The following is a 16,951-nucleotide window of genomic DNA, read 5'->3' as shown; positions in this document are numbered from 1 at the left end:
TTGTCCCCACTGCCCATTTCTCTGTGCATTTGTCTATGCTTAGTTGTGGGACTTCTGTTCACCCAGATCAGGTGGGTTCTGAATGTTGGTTTCTGTAGTTTTGTTGTAATTCTGATGTGCTGGTGGAGCATCTGGGTATAGGGTTTACCTTTTCTGTAATCTCAATCACAACCCCTAGGCTTTCTTATTTTAGATTTCATGTATATGATATCTGAGAGTAATTATTCATTTTTTCCTACCCCTGCTTTATTCCACTTAGCAGAATGTTCTAATAGTTTATGTATGTTGGTAAAAAAAGGCAACATTTTTTTTAGTCTGGTATGGCTGAATAATACATATTCCATTGCAATTCATTTTATGTAAAATGTCATTTTCTATTCAGCTGTTGTTAAACATTTTTGTTGTTTTATGTATTGGCTTTTGTAAAGACTGCACTAATCAACATTTGTATGCTGATTTCTCTTTTAGTTAGTAATTCTGATTTTTGGATATATCTCCTGACTGGAATGTGTTGATCAAAAGGTTTTTGTGTCTAAAGTAATCTGTTGGACCTTCACTCTGATTGTCTAGCATATTCACCAATTTATGTCGCCACCAATGATGGTGCTAGGTTTTCATTTTCCATCATCTCACTGACACTTGTCTCTGCTGGTTTTGAGGACACTATTTGTAAGAATTGAAAGGTAGTATCTTAATGTGGTTGGCATTTGAATTTTCTGCAAGAGAAGAGCTGGGAGTTAGGACCGTATTAGGAAAAGTATTTGTTTTTTAATTATTTTCCTGACTTTGTCTATATTCTCAATGCTATATTTATTTTTACCATTTTAAAATGTGCTTTCTTTAGATTAGTTTTCAGGGATTCCTGTTTTGGAAAATTTACCACAATAATATATGCCCTGCTGTCTAGCATTTATTCATGTTCAGATTACATATCAAAAATATGTGTATCCTTTCCTTTTTCAACGTTACAGTTAGCAGTGCAGTTGCTGTAAATTGGTGTGTATTTGGGGGTTATACACAAAAACTCCCATTTCTGGTAAACTAAGGTAACTGTGCACAACATGAGTGTTTTTATTAGACGGTGTTGGTAACTAGCTATTCTGAAATTAAATTGAACTGCTTGTGACCAGTATTTGATTAGTGAAGAATTATATTTAATTAGAAGTTCTGTACATTGGAGGACCATCAATTGAAAATTTCTCAACTCTTTTCAGGATAACTTTACTTTTGCTGTAATTTTCATTTTGAGCATAAACTATTTATTTGCAAACTTAATAGGAAGCCTAGGTTTCTTTACATCTCATCAATAATCTCTTTTCCACATGTTATCAAGACATGAAAAAGAATAAAAGCCAGTAATACAAGAGAAATCTACCAAACTGTGCAAATTTTGTGAAAATGTGAAAAAACAGAGAACGTAGAAGTCAAACTATGTAAAAACTCACCTAATGTGCATCACAGGAACAAGAATGTATTCAAATTGTGCATTACCTTTAGTGTTTATACCAGTTATCTATTTTAGAAGGACTACATTACTATTTATGAATTTTGACCAGAACATCAACATCTAGTTATCATAGGAATATCTTAAAGGCTTCCATGAGTCTCTTGGGTAGCAATCTATATGAATACTTCATATAGATATGAAGCTCTTACTTCATTAGGCAGGGTTCCATCCTATCCACTGCTACTGGAAAATACCAATACTCAATGTGAAATGCCTAATGGTGTACATTTCATAAGCATCAGAGAAGGCAGGAAGTTATATGAAACTCTAAATTCATTCTTATTAGATTAAGGATGCCCATCTCTAGAAAGACCACTTCAGGTTTCTGTAAGGTTTTCTTAGACCTCGCTGAGGAAATAAACAGACAATTAGCCATGGAAACAGGCAGATGAGCTTTATTTTGGAAGTTTGTGCTCCCGGGCGATGTTTTCCCTGCCCGGAGAAGGGGCTAAGAAAAGACCGCGCGGGAGAAGGGAAAGGCTGGGAGTTTTATATGGCTGGACTTCCCGCGGGAGCCAAGGATTGGTTCTTGGTGAACAAAGAAGCAACTTAGCATCGGTGGCTCCTGGTCTGATGTCAGTCACCTCTTCTGGGTCAGAGTTCAGTTACCATATTACTTGAAGTCCAAACGGTGGCCATATTTGTAGTCCAAAATGCTAGTTGTAACTAGATTCCCACTTGTCCTACCCTGCCCATCCTGACAGTTTCCAGAAAATATGTTCTACTAATGGACCATGAGAGGCAGCAGTGGGCCTTTTTGTGGAAAGAGAGTGATGTGTTCTTGTTGAGAGATGTTATGGTAGATACAAACCAGAAGAAATGATGCTTTTGTTAAGTAAATGTAAATAGCTGTTATTTTTGAAGATTGTTCATAAATGTGTCTTATTCTTAGAAATTGTCAATATACCAGTTGCCAGGCAGAATGATAGGAAAAGCTGTCATAGTAGTTGTAAATGTATGTATCACACTGAAGTTCTGTCCTAATGTTTTCCACATTTTTTGAAATATACCTTCACCTTCCTTTTTAATGATAAAATTTGACCATGACTTATAACACTTTGTAGAAAATGTTTATTTTACCACAATAGCTTTTACTCCATTTTTATAAACTTTTATTTATTAATTGATTTTTATAGATATAGGAAGGGGCAGAGATAAAAAGGGAAACGTTATTTGTTGTTCCACTAATTTTTATATTTTACTAAATATTTTATTGTTGTTGTATGACACTTGTCCAGTATTTCCCCTGTTGCTCTATTCCACTACCCCCCTCACTGACTCCCATAGTCAATCCCACCCTATGTCCATGTCCTTGAATCTCTCATACATGTTCCTTCACTAGTTGCTTCCCCTTCTTTTCACACTTATCCCCCTCCCCCTCTCCTCTAGTTTCTCTCAGGCTTTTCCCTGTTCCTATGGTTCCATTTTGATTGTTAGTTTGTTTGTTTGTTTTTCATTACATTTCTCTTCAAGGTTAGATCATATGGTATTTGTGTTTCAGTGCCTGGCTTATTTCACTTGGCATATTGCAAATAATAAAATATTTGTTTTGAGCTTGGAGCACTTAGGACAATTGTTCAGGTTACCAGAACACAATGGAAACATAAACTTGGATAAACTAGGAATTTTATACATTGACACCCAAAACTTTTAGCATTAGTTTGAACTTGCAGTGAGGATAGTGGAAGAAATGCAAAAATATCTAATGTTTGGTCTGTGTATTGAAATTGATGAGCCCATACACTAAAGTGTTAACAGACTCCCTGTAACATTAAAAAAAAACACACATTTTAGGGAGAAGAGGATAGACATCCAGAGATAGTTCATCAAATGGCTTCAGAGGATAAAGAATGATGAGAGTTTTGGGGTCTTAGGGTGTGTCCAGGTTGGGCCTGGGCTGCAGTGACCTGCTGAAGGTATGATGCTTCACCTGGTATCACACTAGGAAGCCCTCAAGCTGCATTTCTAGTTTTTTCCAGACTGAGAGAAGAGGGAGAAGATGCAGCAAGACTTTAAAGATATGAATAGTCAAAGTGTTTACAAATTGCACTCAGACTTTTTCAAAAGATTCTGAATGTTTAGTTCTCAAATAGCTGATTTTCTTTGATTAGGAAAAGATCCTAATTTTCATCTGTCAGATACTTTATTAGAATCTCTGTTTTGTGGGGGATGCCCATATGGGGGACTATTGTAGGCCATAGTTGTTGAAAAATGCTTCTAAACTACTATTTGTATACATTGCATAAGATAGTTTTACAGCAGTTTAAGGGAAATTGATGCTTTGTCATGTTTATTAGATAAGAATTGTTAAACAACAATTTTACACAATGGGAAAATTTCCAAAGAATCTAAAAATGTTGATTTCAAACTTACATAGGCCCTGGCTGGTGTAGTTCAGTAGATTGAGTGCTGGCCTGAGAACCAAAAGGTTCACCAGTTTGATTCTGAGTCAGGGCACATGTGTGGGTTTCATCAATAGAAACATTGATTTTTCTATCACTCTGTTTTTCCCTCATTCTCCCTATAAAAAATAAACAAAATATTTTTTTAAATTATATTAAAGAAAATTTTGATAGGATGTAATATGTGTCATGGTTCATGTAGAACTCAAATGATTTTTTATTTAATCCATTTTTTGTAGGATTTTGTCTTTTGAAATAAAAATGTACATACAACAAAGAGACAAATTAAGTGCTCCATAAATGTGAAGAAAAAGGGTTGCTTTCATTCTTCATTGAATGGACCAGAATGACACAGGCCATGAACAGAAGTCTGTGGGTGTGTGATTTGACTGTAGTCAGGTGCTTGAGAATCAAGTATGTGGAGAACAAGCAGCACACAGTAAAGGAAAAGTAAATAGAGTGATGAAGAAAATGGATCCCAAGATTGTGGGTGTGTTTCTAAACAAAGAGACTATCTCCATTGCCAAAAGTCTGCAGGCTATTGGGCCATTTCTTCCTGACAGGTATTCATATTCAGAGCCAGCTCATTTAGCAGGGAAAGTGAAGTTTGCACTGCTGTTACCATGGCAACTGACACCCAATGTCCTCCACCCATAACTTAAACAATAATGTTATTTTGTAATTAATTTTAATTTTTCCACTGATTTAAAATCATATTTCAATAGTCCTGACTTCAAAAATGAAAGAACTGATTTGCAGGAAGGACTTCAAGTGTGTAATGTGCCACATCCCTGAGTCCTAAACTGAACATTAGGAATTAATTTGAGGGTCCACTTGAACTTAAAACTGAAAACCCTGGCACACTCTAAATGAAGGACATGGCCCTGAGTCCCTTTGAAATAAGAGTCCAGTTAACTTAAATGGCTCTGGTGAAATGCCTTATTATAAACACAATGTATTAAGGATCAGAAACTATATTTGTTCTTCCAGGGAGGACTCATAAGTGCAAGGACCCTGGAATAAACCTCAAAAGCCAGACATATATTGCTAAAAATGGTGGGTGTAGGTGCTCTTATAAAGGGAGTGCTCTTCTTCCACACAAAGTGCTATTTTGAAACACATGCACTGTGTGTTGTTTACAGCTCCACAAAGTTGTATCATAAAACTCACTGTAACCTCATAAACTTACAATGACCATTGAAACTATAAATATTTATTAGAAGAAAGAAGCTGGGGAAAGATGCTTATTTCAGGAGGATGGCATATGTTCTAGTAGAGGTGAGCAGGTACAATAAGGCACAAGGAAACAGAAGGGCTAGATATTCATTCTCAGGACAACTGGAGTCAAGAGAAGGATGATTCCTCCCTCTGGCCCCCAGAAATAGGCCCCTGAACTACATTCTGCCCTGCCCAGCAAAACTGCACATTTGTGGTGGACTAGTTTCCAATGGGTACAAATTTTTCTACTGAGTGGGTAAAATATTGAGGTGTTATTGTTGTGCTTTCCCAGAATACATTATGTGAGGAGGACCCTACAAAGTGTTTTGAATCAGAGGAGTCTCATTGGAGGTTTATATTCACTTGTGAGTGTAATCATGCGTAGGTAGAATGTTTAAAAAAACTTTCTGTGTCACTGGAATCCATGTAAAATTTATCAAGAATTGCCTGGACACCCAGAAAATATTTTGTCTTGCTATAATACTGTGTGCATATTTAAAGAATATGCATTGTTCTTGTGTTAGGTAAAGTGTTCTTATGAAGAAAAACACAGTTTTACTCCTTTTTGGTAGAGAAGCATTTCTAGTGTGTTTTCTCTCCTCTATGACCTATTTACACACAAATATTACCACACTCACAATCATAGTAACATCTGACACTCCTGGCCACCAAATTGTGGGATTTCCACTACACTGAGCAATCCTCTCAGACACCTGCTGGGTATTAATAGATTAGGTAATATTGAATTGAGATTCACACAGTACTAAACAGCAGTAGTTATAAATGTAAGAGAAAAATTACAAATAAAAAGTGTGAAAGAATCATCAAAAATTTAATTATAGGGCTATCATAATCTTAATGTTTGATGAAAATCTCACACATTTTCTAATTGTGTTGAAGCCATAAAGAATGGTTCCAAAGTCCAATGGGGTGGTCAAGTAAAGAATGTAATAACCAAGGAGAGTTGCAGCCAAGAAGGAGGTGTAGGGAGACACACTGTGCCTCCTTGCATACCCAAAAGAAGGACAACAAAAATTTACAAAAAAACAACGAGACATGACAAAAAATCAAATTTTATGAAAGTCTAAAAACCAAGGAGGTAAAGAATAAATATCCATCCAGACTGGTAGAAGGGACGGAGATGGGCAGCCAGGCAGAGAGGACTCTGTGCAAGGTAGTGACTGAAGGACCCGGTATGGGAGCAGCTGGTGGAGGAGACAGACACACATTCAAGTGCAGATGAATGGGGAAGAATAACTGGGAAGTGAGACAGACTTAGCAACCCAGGGTTCCAGTGTGGGGAAATAAAGCCTCAAACCTGTGATTGAAAACACTGGTGGGGGTTGAGGAAAAGCAGGAGAAACTCCCAGCCTCACAGGGGAGTTCATTGGAGAGACCCACAGGGCCTTAGAATGTACACAAACGCAGCCACCCAGGAATCAGCACCAGAAAGGCCCAATCTGATTGTGGGTAATGGGTGAAGTGATTGAAAACTGGCAGAGAGTGGAACAAGTACAGTTGTTCCCTCTCAGGCCTCTCCCCCACATACAGCATCACAAAGCAATGATGTGGGTTTCCCTGCACTGGTGAACACTTAAGTCTCTGCCCTTTACTATGTAATAGCTGCACTAAGTCAAAAAAAAAATGGACCCAATGAAAGAACAGACCAAAGCTCCACAAAAAAATACAACTAAGTGATGAAGAGTTAGCCAACCTATCAGATGCACAGTACAAAACACTGAATTGGTTGAATATGGTCACACATTAGATGAAACAGTGAAGGTGATGCTAAGTGAAATAAAGGAAAATGTACAGGGAACCAACAGTTACAGGAAGAAAACTGGGACTCAAATCAACTGTGTGGACCAGAAGGAAAGAACATTCAATCTGGAAGAAGAATGAGAAGAAGGAGAAGAAGAAGGAGAAGGAGAAGGAGAAGGAGAAGGAGAAGGAGAAGGAGAAGAAGAAGAAGAAGAAGAAGAAGAAGAAGAAGAAGAAGAAGAAGAAGAAGAAGAAGAAGGAGAAGAGGAAGAAGAGGAAGAAGAGGAAGAAGAAGAAGAGGGAGGAGGGGAGGGGAAGGGGAGGGGAGGGGAAGGGGAGGGGAGGGGAAGGGGGAGGGGGAGGGGGGAGGAGGAGGAGGAGGAGAAGGAGAAGAAGAAGAAGAAAGAAGAAGAAAGAAGAATTTTTAAAAAAATGAGGAGAGGCTTAGGAACCTCCAAGACATCTTTAAATGTTCAAACATGGAATCATATGGGTACCAGAAGGAGAAGAGAAAGAGCAAGAAACTGACAACTTATTTGGACAAATAATGAAGGAGAACTTCCCAAATCTGGGAAAGAAAATAGACTTCCAGGAAGTCCAGGAAGCTCAGAGAGTCCCAAAGAAGTTGGATCCAAGGAGAAACACACCAAGGCACATCATAATTACATTAGGCAAGATTAAAGATAAGGAGAGAATCTTAAAAGCAGCAAGAGAAAAGGAGACAGTTGTCTACAAAGGAGTTCCCATAAGACTGTCCTCTGTTTTCTCCAAAGAGAACTTGCAGGCAAGAAGGGGCTGGAAACAAGTATTCCAAATCATGAAAGGCAAAGACCTACATTCAAGATTACTCTATGCAGCAAAGCTGTCATTTAGAATGGAAGGACAAATCAAGTGCTTCCCAGACAAGGTCAAGTTAAGGGAGTTCACCATCACCAAGCCCTTATTAGATAAAATGTTAAAGGGATCTATCTAAAACAAAGAAGATAAAAAATATAAACAGTAAAATAAAAACAAACTCATAGTCATTAACAACCACACCTAAAACAAACACAAAAAGAAACTAAACAATTTACTAGAACAGGAACAGATGCACAGAAATGGAGATCACATGGAGGGTTATCAGCAGGGGAATGGAGGGGGAGAGAGGGGAAAGGGTACAGAGAATAAGTCTCATAGGTGGTAGACAGAAAATACACAAGGAGAGGTTAAGAATAGCATAGGAAATGAAGAAGCCGAAGAACTGATATGTATGACCCCTGGGCATGAACTAAAGTGGGGTGGGATGTGGGTGGGAGGGGGTGTGAAGGGTAAAGGGGAATAAATGGGGAAAATGCAAAAAAACTGTAACAGCATAATCAATAAAATATATTAAAAATAAATAATAATAAAATATATATGTTGCTACCAAAAACAAAAAGAATATAACCAAGGAGAAATATGTAGACAGGAATCCGGGCCCCAACACAGGGACCTCTGCACAGTTCTGCCCCGCACGTCTCCCTCTTCACCAGGCCTGTATTCAGATGCCGCCCAGCACGGGAAGTGCTCTGCTCAGACTCCCACCTGTGTGAACTTTGATAAAGTGCGCATGTGCTCTTATGAGACTATGGGAAGTAGTTACAGAACTGAGACGTCATACTAATCTTCATGGGTTTGGAGTTTCCAGTTCCATACTGATCCTCTGAGACCACATTCCTGTGCAAGTGAAACCCAGAGGGTGGCTACTGTGGTTGAAATACTCACTGCCCTGCCTCCCGCAGCTGTGAGTCCATAATACAGGTGAGATGCCCCCACACCCTGACCTGTTTGCTGCCAGGTGGATGGGTCATTTTTGTGGAATCACTGAGGCCCTCCTGGCAGAGGTTTCTCCCCATTTCTTTTGTGGGTTTGCTGCTGAGATGTTGCCTGAGCAGGCAGCCCACTGCTCACCATTCAAAGTCACAAGTCAGGTAGAGCAAAGAATCTGTGTGCCTCACTGTTCACAGCCTATGGAGACCAAATTCCTCCCCAGGGTGCAGATGTGCTGAAGCTCCCTTTGATATCCTCCCTGGGTAATAAGATGCACTTCAGATAGAGAGAGTGGTTTGGAGGAGAGGAGTTGTGAAAGCCAGTGCAGGGGCAGCAAAGCAGGTTATGGATGCCAAGTGGGAACTTGATCCCAAAGGCCTCTGCACGCTTTTTACAGCTAAACTGTGCCCCTTCAGGTTGCTTTTAGATTACCTGAGGAGATCTAAGAAGTGACATCATCTGTGTGCTCCCACACAGAGGTAGTGAACTTCTCCCATGAGGGATCATTGTTAAATGAAGTGCTCCAGGACATGCTCAGGTGAACCCACTGATGAGCAGGAGGACTCTGGAATGCATCTGTGAGAGGGGAGAACAGGCTTTCTTCAGGGAAGATAATGAAATGCTCTGTTGGGTGTGGGGTTCAGGAGAGCAGCACACATTCTTACTGCTGTAGCAGTTTGTGGACCTCTGTGGGAGGAGAGAGCACATGAAGACAGAAAAACAAACTCAGTGTGGTCTCCCTGTGGCAGCTTATTGACCTGCCTCCTCGTGACAAAGGAGAGGAGAGGGTGGGCCATTCAGCATTTCCACCTCCTTCTGCCAGTGATTGTGGTGGGATTAAATAAAAGGTCTGTGCCTTTGAAGACACATTCTCAAAATGCAAACTTGACCCCTCAGCATATGGTCTCCTGAGAAAAGAAGCCAGAGTACAAGGATCAGCACCAGGAGGACATGGAAGCTTCTCAGGTAAAAGATGTGTCCTGAGTCAGAGGTTGTGACTCTGATTCCTCTTATTATGATTAGATTCAGAATCAGCGATCATTCTTCCTTTTGTTTCATGTTCTTGGGTAGTGAAGTTGGTTTAATCTACTGTTTTCTGTTTCTTTTTATGATTCTCAAGGGCAATAGTGTATGTATAGTAGTTTCCTCCTTTTCCTAGGGCCATCTGTGCATTCTCTTTATCTAGGCTGCCCCAGGTCAAGAATTCCTGCCTGTAATCAATAATCTTCAAACACTGAAGTCATCTCCTCTGTGACAGGTCAACCTTGGATGGCAGTCGTGTGCAGTATATTTGCTGGGATGGGCTCAGAGCCTTGGGTATTGGTGGAGGAGGTATACATATGGTTAAGTTCATATATCTGAATCATCACCTCTGTATATCAGATGTAAGAAAATGCAGATTTTCCAGTGAGAATCACTGTGAATATTCTGAAAAAGAACAGTCAGTAGAATAGACTTTGTCACTCAATTGAAAAGAAAGTCTTGCTATTTAAATATACAATTAGTGTACTGTATATGAGAGGTACCTGTGGATTGACATTGAAAAACTGAATGTTTACTTATGATTTTGTTCATATAATGACTTTCTTATTTATGAATTTCACCAGCAGTGTTTCACCCATAAGGACATATCCTTCTGCATGCCTCAGTCAGTGAATATGCATTGTTCCAATCCACCTGATAGTCACTTGGCTGAGGTGCTCTCTTCAGTGTAGAGTTAATAGTTTTTCCTTTATCATTAACAAGAGTCTAGCAGATAATTATAGAGGGATGTGAAAAAAACTATCACATTTCATCTGTACATGTTTGTCATCTTTTTAACTTCTGTTTGCTTTGGAAAAATGAAGGCCCTGCATTTATTTCATAGACATCATTGGCTTTTGACATGAAGGATGTAATCAGTGAGGCTGTGTTACTGTACACTTTTGTTATATTGCACACTCATGTCGCAGACATACTCTACATTATCACTTTTCATATTTTCAGGTGATTTTACAAGAATCATATTATAAACCTATGTTTAATACAGTTCAATTGTTAAGATCTAGCTCTCCACAAATGATACAGGAACATTTTCAAAGAAATAAAACACTAAGAAACAATAGCTCTAACTTCTTTTCTACTATTATGTTTATATTTCATTTTTTATCAGCATGTGTATTTTTTAAAATTTTAATTGTTGTTCAAGTACAGTTTTCTGTCTTAAACATTCATGCAGAGTAGAAGGAAGAAACAATAATTGAGAACATGAGGAGAGGCTGAATGACCTCTGGGACAACTTTAAACCTTCCAACATTTCTAACCATAGGGGTACCAGAAGGGGTAGAGGAAGCTATGAAATGAAAAACTGATTTGAAAAATAATGAAGGAAAACCTACCATGTCTGGTGAAGGAAATAGGCATGCAAGTAAAGGAAGCTCTGAGAGTCCCAAAGAAGTTGCACTCAAGGAGGAACACACCAAGACAGATGACAATTCCATTACACAAAGCAAAAGACAAGGAGATAATCTTAAACCCAGCAACACAAAAGGAGTGTGACCTACAAAGGGATTCCCATGACATTAGCAGCTGATTTGTCAAAAGAAACCTTGCAGGCAAGAAGGGGCTGGAAACAAGTATTCAAAGTCATGTAAGGAAGGGACCTACATCCAAGATTAATTTAACCAGCAAAGCTATCATTTAGAATGGAAGGACAAACCAATTGCTTCCCAGATAAAGTCAAGTTAAAGGAGATCATCATCACCAAGCCCTTATATGAAATGCTCAAGGCACTTAATCTAAGAAAAAGAAGATGGTCAAAAATATGAATTGTGAAATGACAATAAATTCACACTATTAACACCTGAACCTATAAATCAAAACCAAAAGAAACACACAATAAACAAACAACTAGAAGAGGAACAAATTCACTGAAATGGAGATCCTATGGAGGGTGAAGAGTGGGGTGGGGGCCAGGGGAGAATGGGGGAGAAAGTACAGGGAAGAAGAAGCATAAATGGTGGGTACAAAATAGGGGGAATTTAAAATAGTATAAGAAATGGAGAAGTCATAGAACTTATTTGTATGACCCATGGTCATGAACTTATTCAGGCAATTGTAGAGCAGGGGGTTTGCAGGATGGAGGGGGAAAAGGGGAGTAAAATGGGACAATTGTAACAGAATAATCAATGAAACATACTTAAACAAGTGAGCTTCTGAAAAATGAGTAAACACAGGCCTCACCCACAACTCTTAAATCAAAATCTGCATTTTAACAAAAATACATTATTTATTCCCTGAATGAAACCTAAAGAAGTTACTTACACTTTCAACTCACCATGCCTTTTGTAGCAGAGAAGTATACACAGCTGATTCTGAGTCATACAAATACAACAGACAACAATCCATATGCCTGTGTGTGTTCCTTCATTTTAAAGTTTATTTTCCTGAAAAGTAATGTCTTCGCATTGAATTTGTAGACATGTTTTATCCTAACTTGTCAGTGTTACAAAATACATTACAGAGTGTTAGAGAGTCAAAGTGTCCTTACTGAATGATGCAGGATATCTTCTAGGTCAAAACCACTTCTAACATTTTCATGTTAGATGACACTGAGAACTGTGCTGTGTATCCTTCATAAATTTGTCTCTTTTTTTTCCAGGAATCTTTGACCTTCAAAGACATATCAATAGATTTCTCTCGGGAGGAGTGGGAATGCCTAGACCCAGCTCAGCGGAAATTGTACTCAGATGTGATGTTGGAGAATTACAGCAACCTGGTCTCCCTGGGTGAGGCTGACTTCCTTCACATTGCCTGCTCCACCCACAGGATTTTATTTATATAGCATCTTTTGTGGACTTGACTTTGTATGTTAGACTTTCAGGTTCATGATCACAAGGGAGAACTTGTGGTTATTCCTGTAGAAAATAAAGGCTTCGAGAACTATGATCCTTAGGAACCCACTGAAAAACTTACATATTGTTAGAACATTTAAGATACTTCAGGAAATGACTTCACAAAATGATCATTTAGAATAATGTAATTCTCCTGCAGTGTTCTTACCTGAGCACAACATGGATTGGAAATGAGGAATCTTTAAAAAATAATAATATTTATTTTGTACACAGGTCTTGTTGTTTCTAAGCCAGTCCTGGTCACATTTTTGGAACAAATGCAGGAGAGCTGGGATGTTTCCAGAGAAAAAGTCAATATCCGCCCCCCCAGGTAGGTGAGAATGCAGATGCAGATGTCACAAGTGAGTAACACAAAGGTCTCAGAGGAAGCCAGACCTTCAAGTGTGGTTTTGGAAGCTGTGCTTCAGTGGAAAGAATTTTGAAAACACAGGCTTATTTCTGTCGCTGTCATAGAGAGCCAGTAGGTCTCCAACAGTATTCTATGCTCTTACATGCTTTTCAGAATTATGTTTTGACTCCAGTGACATTTCTGTTATCCTCCTAGCAGTTTTGGCCAAAGCCCTCCCTCTATAAAAATAAATACATGCAATCTTTAAAAAAAGTATGCAGTGTATACAATTAAGTTGTTTTTGACTGTGATGGTAACCATGGTCAGGCTCCTCTTGCATTCCTTTGGGGACCTGGGAAAATCTGTGCATGTTGCTTAGAAATTGTACACTAAGCCTTTTTTCTCTTTTTTAGGATTTGTTTTTGTGCCAAGAACAGGGTTCATGAAGGAAGTGGTTGAGATCCTGCAGTTTGTCACATAAATTCCAGGAAGCCTGGAGACATGGGCCATGTTTTGTGACTTATATTTTTAACCTTCTGGAGGATGCAAACAAGTCCCTACAAAGTGTAGACTCAGTATTTTTCTTGTATCACAGTGCACCTCACCCAAACCTGAGACAATCTACTTTTCTTTTTCACTGAAAAATGTCCTTGTGCTTGTGCACCTGTACTGTAGTTTGCTGATCCATTCATTTCCTGATGGGCACTTAAGTTTCTTCCAGCATTTGGCCATTGTAAATTTTGCTGCTAGGAACAATGGTGGGCATAGGTTCTTTAGAATAGGTGTATCAGGGTTCTACAACCAAAGAATGTACCCGGTCTGGGAATTCGCTCAATCCACTGAGCTACACCAGCCAGGGTGGTATCTTTTTATGCTTGATATTGATCTTCAGTCTGCTAGTTTCTGTGGTATTTCAAGTATTACCCTTCCTTTTCAGTGTGCACTTTAATGTATTCACCATGTGCTGTTATGGTGTGAGCACTGTGTGTCCTGCAAAACAGAACCACATATTTTGAAGATGCTTGAAAACAGTGAGATCATTGAACACACTGGACCCTCTATGTGTCTAGAAAAGAACAGGGAAAGTGGAGTTTTCTTATCCTATTTCCATTGTGTGCCAGGGAATGTGAGCTCAGTGGTTGCTGAGTGTAAGCAACTGTTGTTCCTTTTCTATGTGACTTTTTCTCATTGTACCATACTTGGTCTTGCTGCAAACATGCAAAGTTTTTTTAAGTACTCAACACTGTGATTTGTTTAAAAATTCCTTGTAAGTTCAATGTACATTGACCTGTGTTTCACACCTGTGAACCTTTCTTTTGTGTCTTTCAGCTGTGTCATCTGCAGACAACCAGGGCTTCTTGCAAAGGTCAGGAAGAGAAGATTTATTCTTTGAAGCAACACTGGTAAGATATGAGAGGTGTGCCTTTGATACTGATAAAGGAGTGTGTGACAAGATAAAAAAAAGATGTTTAAATGGAGAGACCTAAGTTTGAAAAATTATTCATGAAAAACCCTTGTTATGTAAAGACATGAGAAATATTACAAATTTGGGAAAACTTCCAATTTAAATCAGTTACATTTGCAGATCAATGTGTTTGCAAATAAGAAGACTTAAAATAACATTTTAAATGTATGTATTCTTGTAAAGGGCAAGTGGCAAACACAGGACCTCCAGGCCAAATGTGGCCCTCCACCTTCTTTTATCCAGCCCAGCACATTGTTTATACCCAGTGGCAGTGTCAATCTCCTTGCGCCTAGTGAAGGAATGGTTACTTTTACACAATCCTAAAATTACACGTGGCCCATTGAAGGCAGCCTAGAGGATTATGTGACCCCTGGGAAAGTGAGTTTTACACCCCTGTCCTAAAGTCAGTCTGCAAAATGTAGGAAATCTAATAATTTGTGGTGTGTGCAATCATTTGAATTGTTTAAAAGGTAGAGTGAGAATAAATTTTCAGTCAATAATTTTTATAATGTGGTCATTTAAAATGCATGCATAAAGCTTAAATGTGTTCAATGTGATAATGTCTTTCCTAAAGAATTATGCTTCATTTAGAAATAATGTTTTCTTTTATTTCACTGTATAATATTTTAATGAACTTGGGAATGATTTTTAAAACAGCCAACGTGGTTTAATAGGGATCAGAGAAGGCTTATTTGGGAATAAGTGCACATGTTTAATGAAGTTACGGATGTCACAAAAGGCCTTTCTGTGTTCAATGTTTCAGTTCAGAGTACATGGGACTCAGACAGAAGTAGTAGACAATGCAATGCAAATTGGAAGAATTCTATCCACGAGTCAAATCCTAAAGTACATCAGAAGGCTCAGCTTCCAGATAGCCATTATGAAGGTGGCAATGTCTTTGACAAAATGTCAAATCACAATACCCATCAGGATTTTCCTATTCTGAAGCTAAAAACCAAGCAAATTAAATATATCTCATGTTTAAAGGAATCTTTACAATGCACTGAAGAAACAAATATTGCTGTTGGGGGGAAAGATTACCAATATTTACCATGCATGAAAGTCTTCAATCAAATACCTAATCTAAATACACTTAACAAAATGGGTACCAGAAAAGAACACAAGTGTAAAGACTGTGGTAAAACAGGTCATTGTTTTTCAGGTGTAAATCTACAGAAAAAAATGTATCCTGGACAAAAGGCTGATATGTGTAAAGAATGTGGCAAAGAATTTTGGAGTACCTCAGCCCTTACTCATCATCAGAGATTTCACACTGGATATGGGCCTGGTAAATATAGAGAATGTGCTAAAGCTTTTAGCCAGTCTTCAGATTTCAATGAATATCAGAAAATTCATACAGGAAAGAAAATTTTCCAATGTAGTGAAGGAGCCAGTGCCTTTACAGAGTCCTGTAGTCTTGCACAAGATCACAGAATTCATACTGGAGAAAAGCATTATGAGTGTAGAGAATGTGGAAAAGCCTTTAGGTGGTCCTCAACCTTTACTTGTCATCAGAGAGTTCATACTGCAGGGAAACCTTATAAATGTATACAATATGGCAAAGCATTTACACAGTCTTCAAACCTTACTTGCCACCAAATAATCCATACTGGAAAGAAGCCTTATAAATGTACACATTGTGGGAAAGAATTTACACAATCCTCAAGCCTTACTCAACATCAGAAAATTCATACTGGAGAGAAACCTTATGAATGTACACAATGTGGGAAAACCTTTAGCCGGACTGCACACCTGACTCAACATCAGAAAATTCATACTGGAGAGAAGCCCTATGAATGTACACAATGTGGGAAAGCCTTTAGACAACAGGGAACACTTACTCAACATCAGAAAATTCATACTGGAGAGAAGCCCTATGCATGTACACTATGTGGGAAAAACTTTAGCCAGACTTCAGTCCTTACTCAGCATCAGAAAATTCATACTGGAGAGAAGCCTTATGAATGTACACAATGTGGCAAAACCTTTAGCCAGACTGCACACCTGACAAAACATCAGAAAATTCATACTGGAGAGAACCCTTATGAATGTACACAATGTGGGAAAACTTTTAGCTGGACTTCAGTCCTTACTCAACATCAGAAAATTCATACTGGAGAGAAGCCTTATGAATGTACACAGTGTGGCAAAACATTTAGCCAGACTGCACACCTGACTCAACATCAGAAAATTCATACTGGAGAGAAGCCTTATGAATGTACTCAATGTGGTAAAGCATTTAGGCAGTCCTATCAACACTTACTAAACATCAGAGAATTCACACTGGAGAGAAGCCTTATGAATGTATTCAATGTGGGGAAGCCTTTAGGCTCCAGTCAGCACTTACTGGACATCAGAAAACTCATACTAGATAAAAGCCTTATATATGTGAAATGTGTGGTAAAGCCTTTAAACTGTCCTGTAACCTTTCTCAGCATCAGAAAATTCATGTAGGAAAGCCACCTTGTAAATGTGGAGCATGTCATAAAATAAAGTATTATTACAGCTATCACACATTACTCAGCATCAAATAATTCACACCAAAGAAATGCCTTCATCATGTACCTTATGTGGTAAAGGCTTTAACCA

General features: G+C 38.6%; 1 pseudogene; it reads left to right on the top strand.

The window, feature by feature from the left end:
* The first annotated feature begins 15,070 nt into the window (after window positions 1-15,070).
* On the top strand, window positions 15,071-16,737 carry LOC123825390 (annotated as a pseudogene).
* Window positions 16,738-16,951: the final 214 nt, after the last annotated feature.

This window comes from Phyllostomus hastatus, unplaced genomic scaffold (assembly GCF_019186645.2).
Source record: "Phyllostomus hastatus isolate PE091 unplaced genomic scaffold, TTU_PhHast_1.1 phas_contig_635, whole genome shotgun sequence".
NCBI lineage: Eukaryota > Metazoa > Chordata > Mammalia > Chiroptera > Phyllostomidae > Phyllostomus > Phyllostomus hastatus.
Note: the sequence above shows the minus strand (reverse complement) of the source record. Positions and strands in the feature narration are given on the sequence as shown.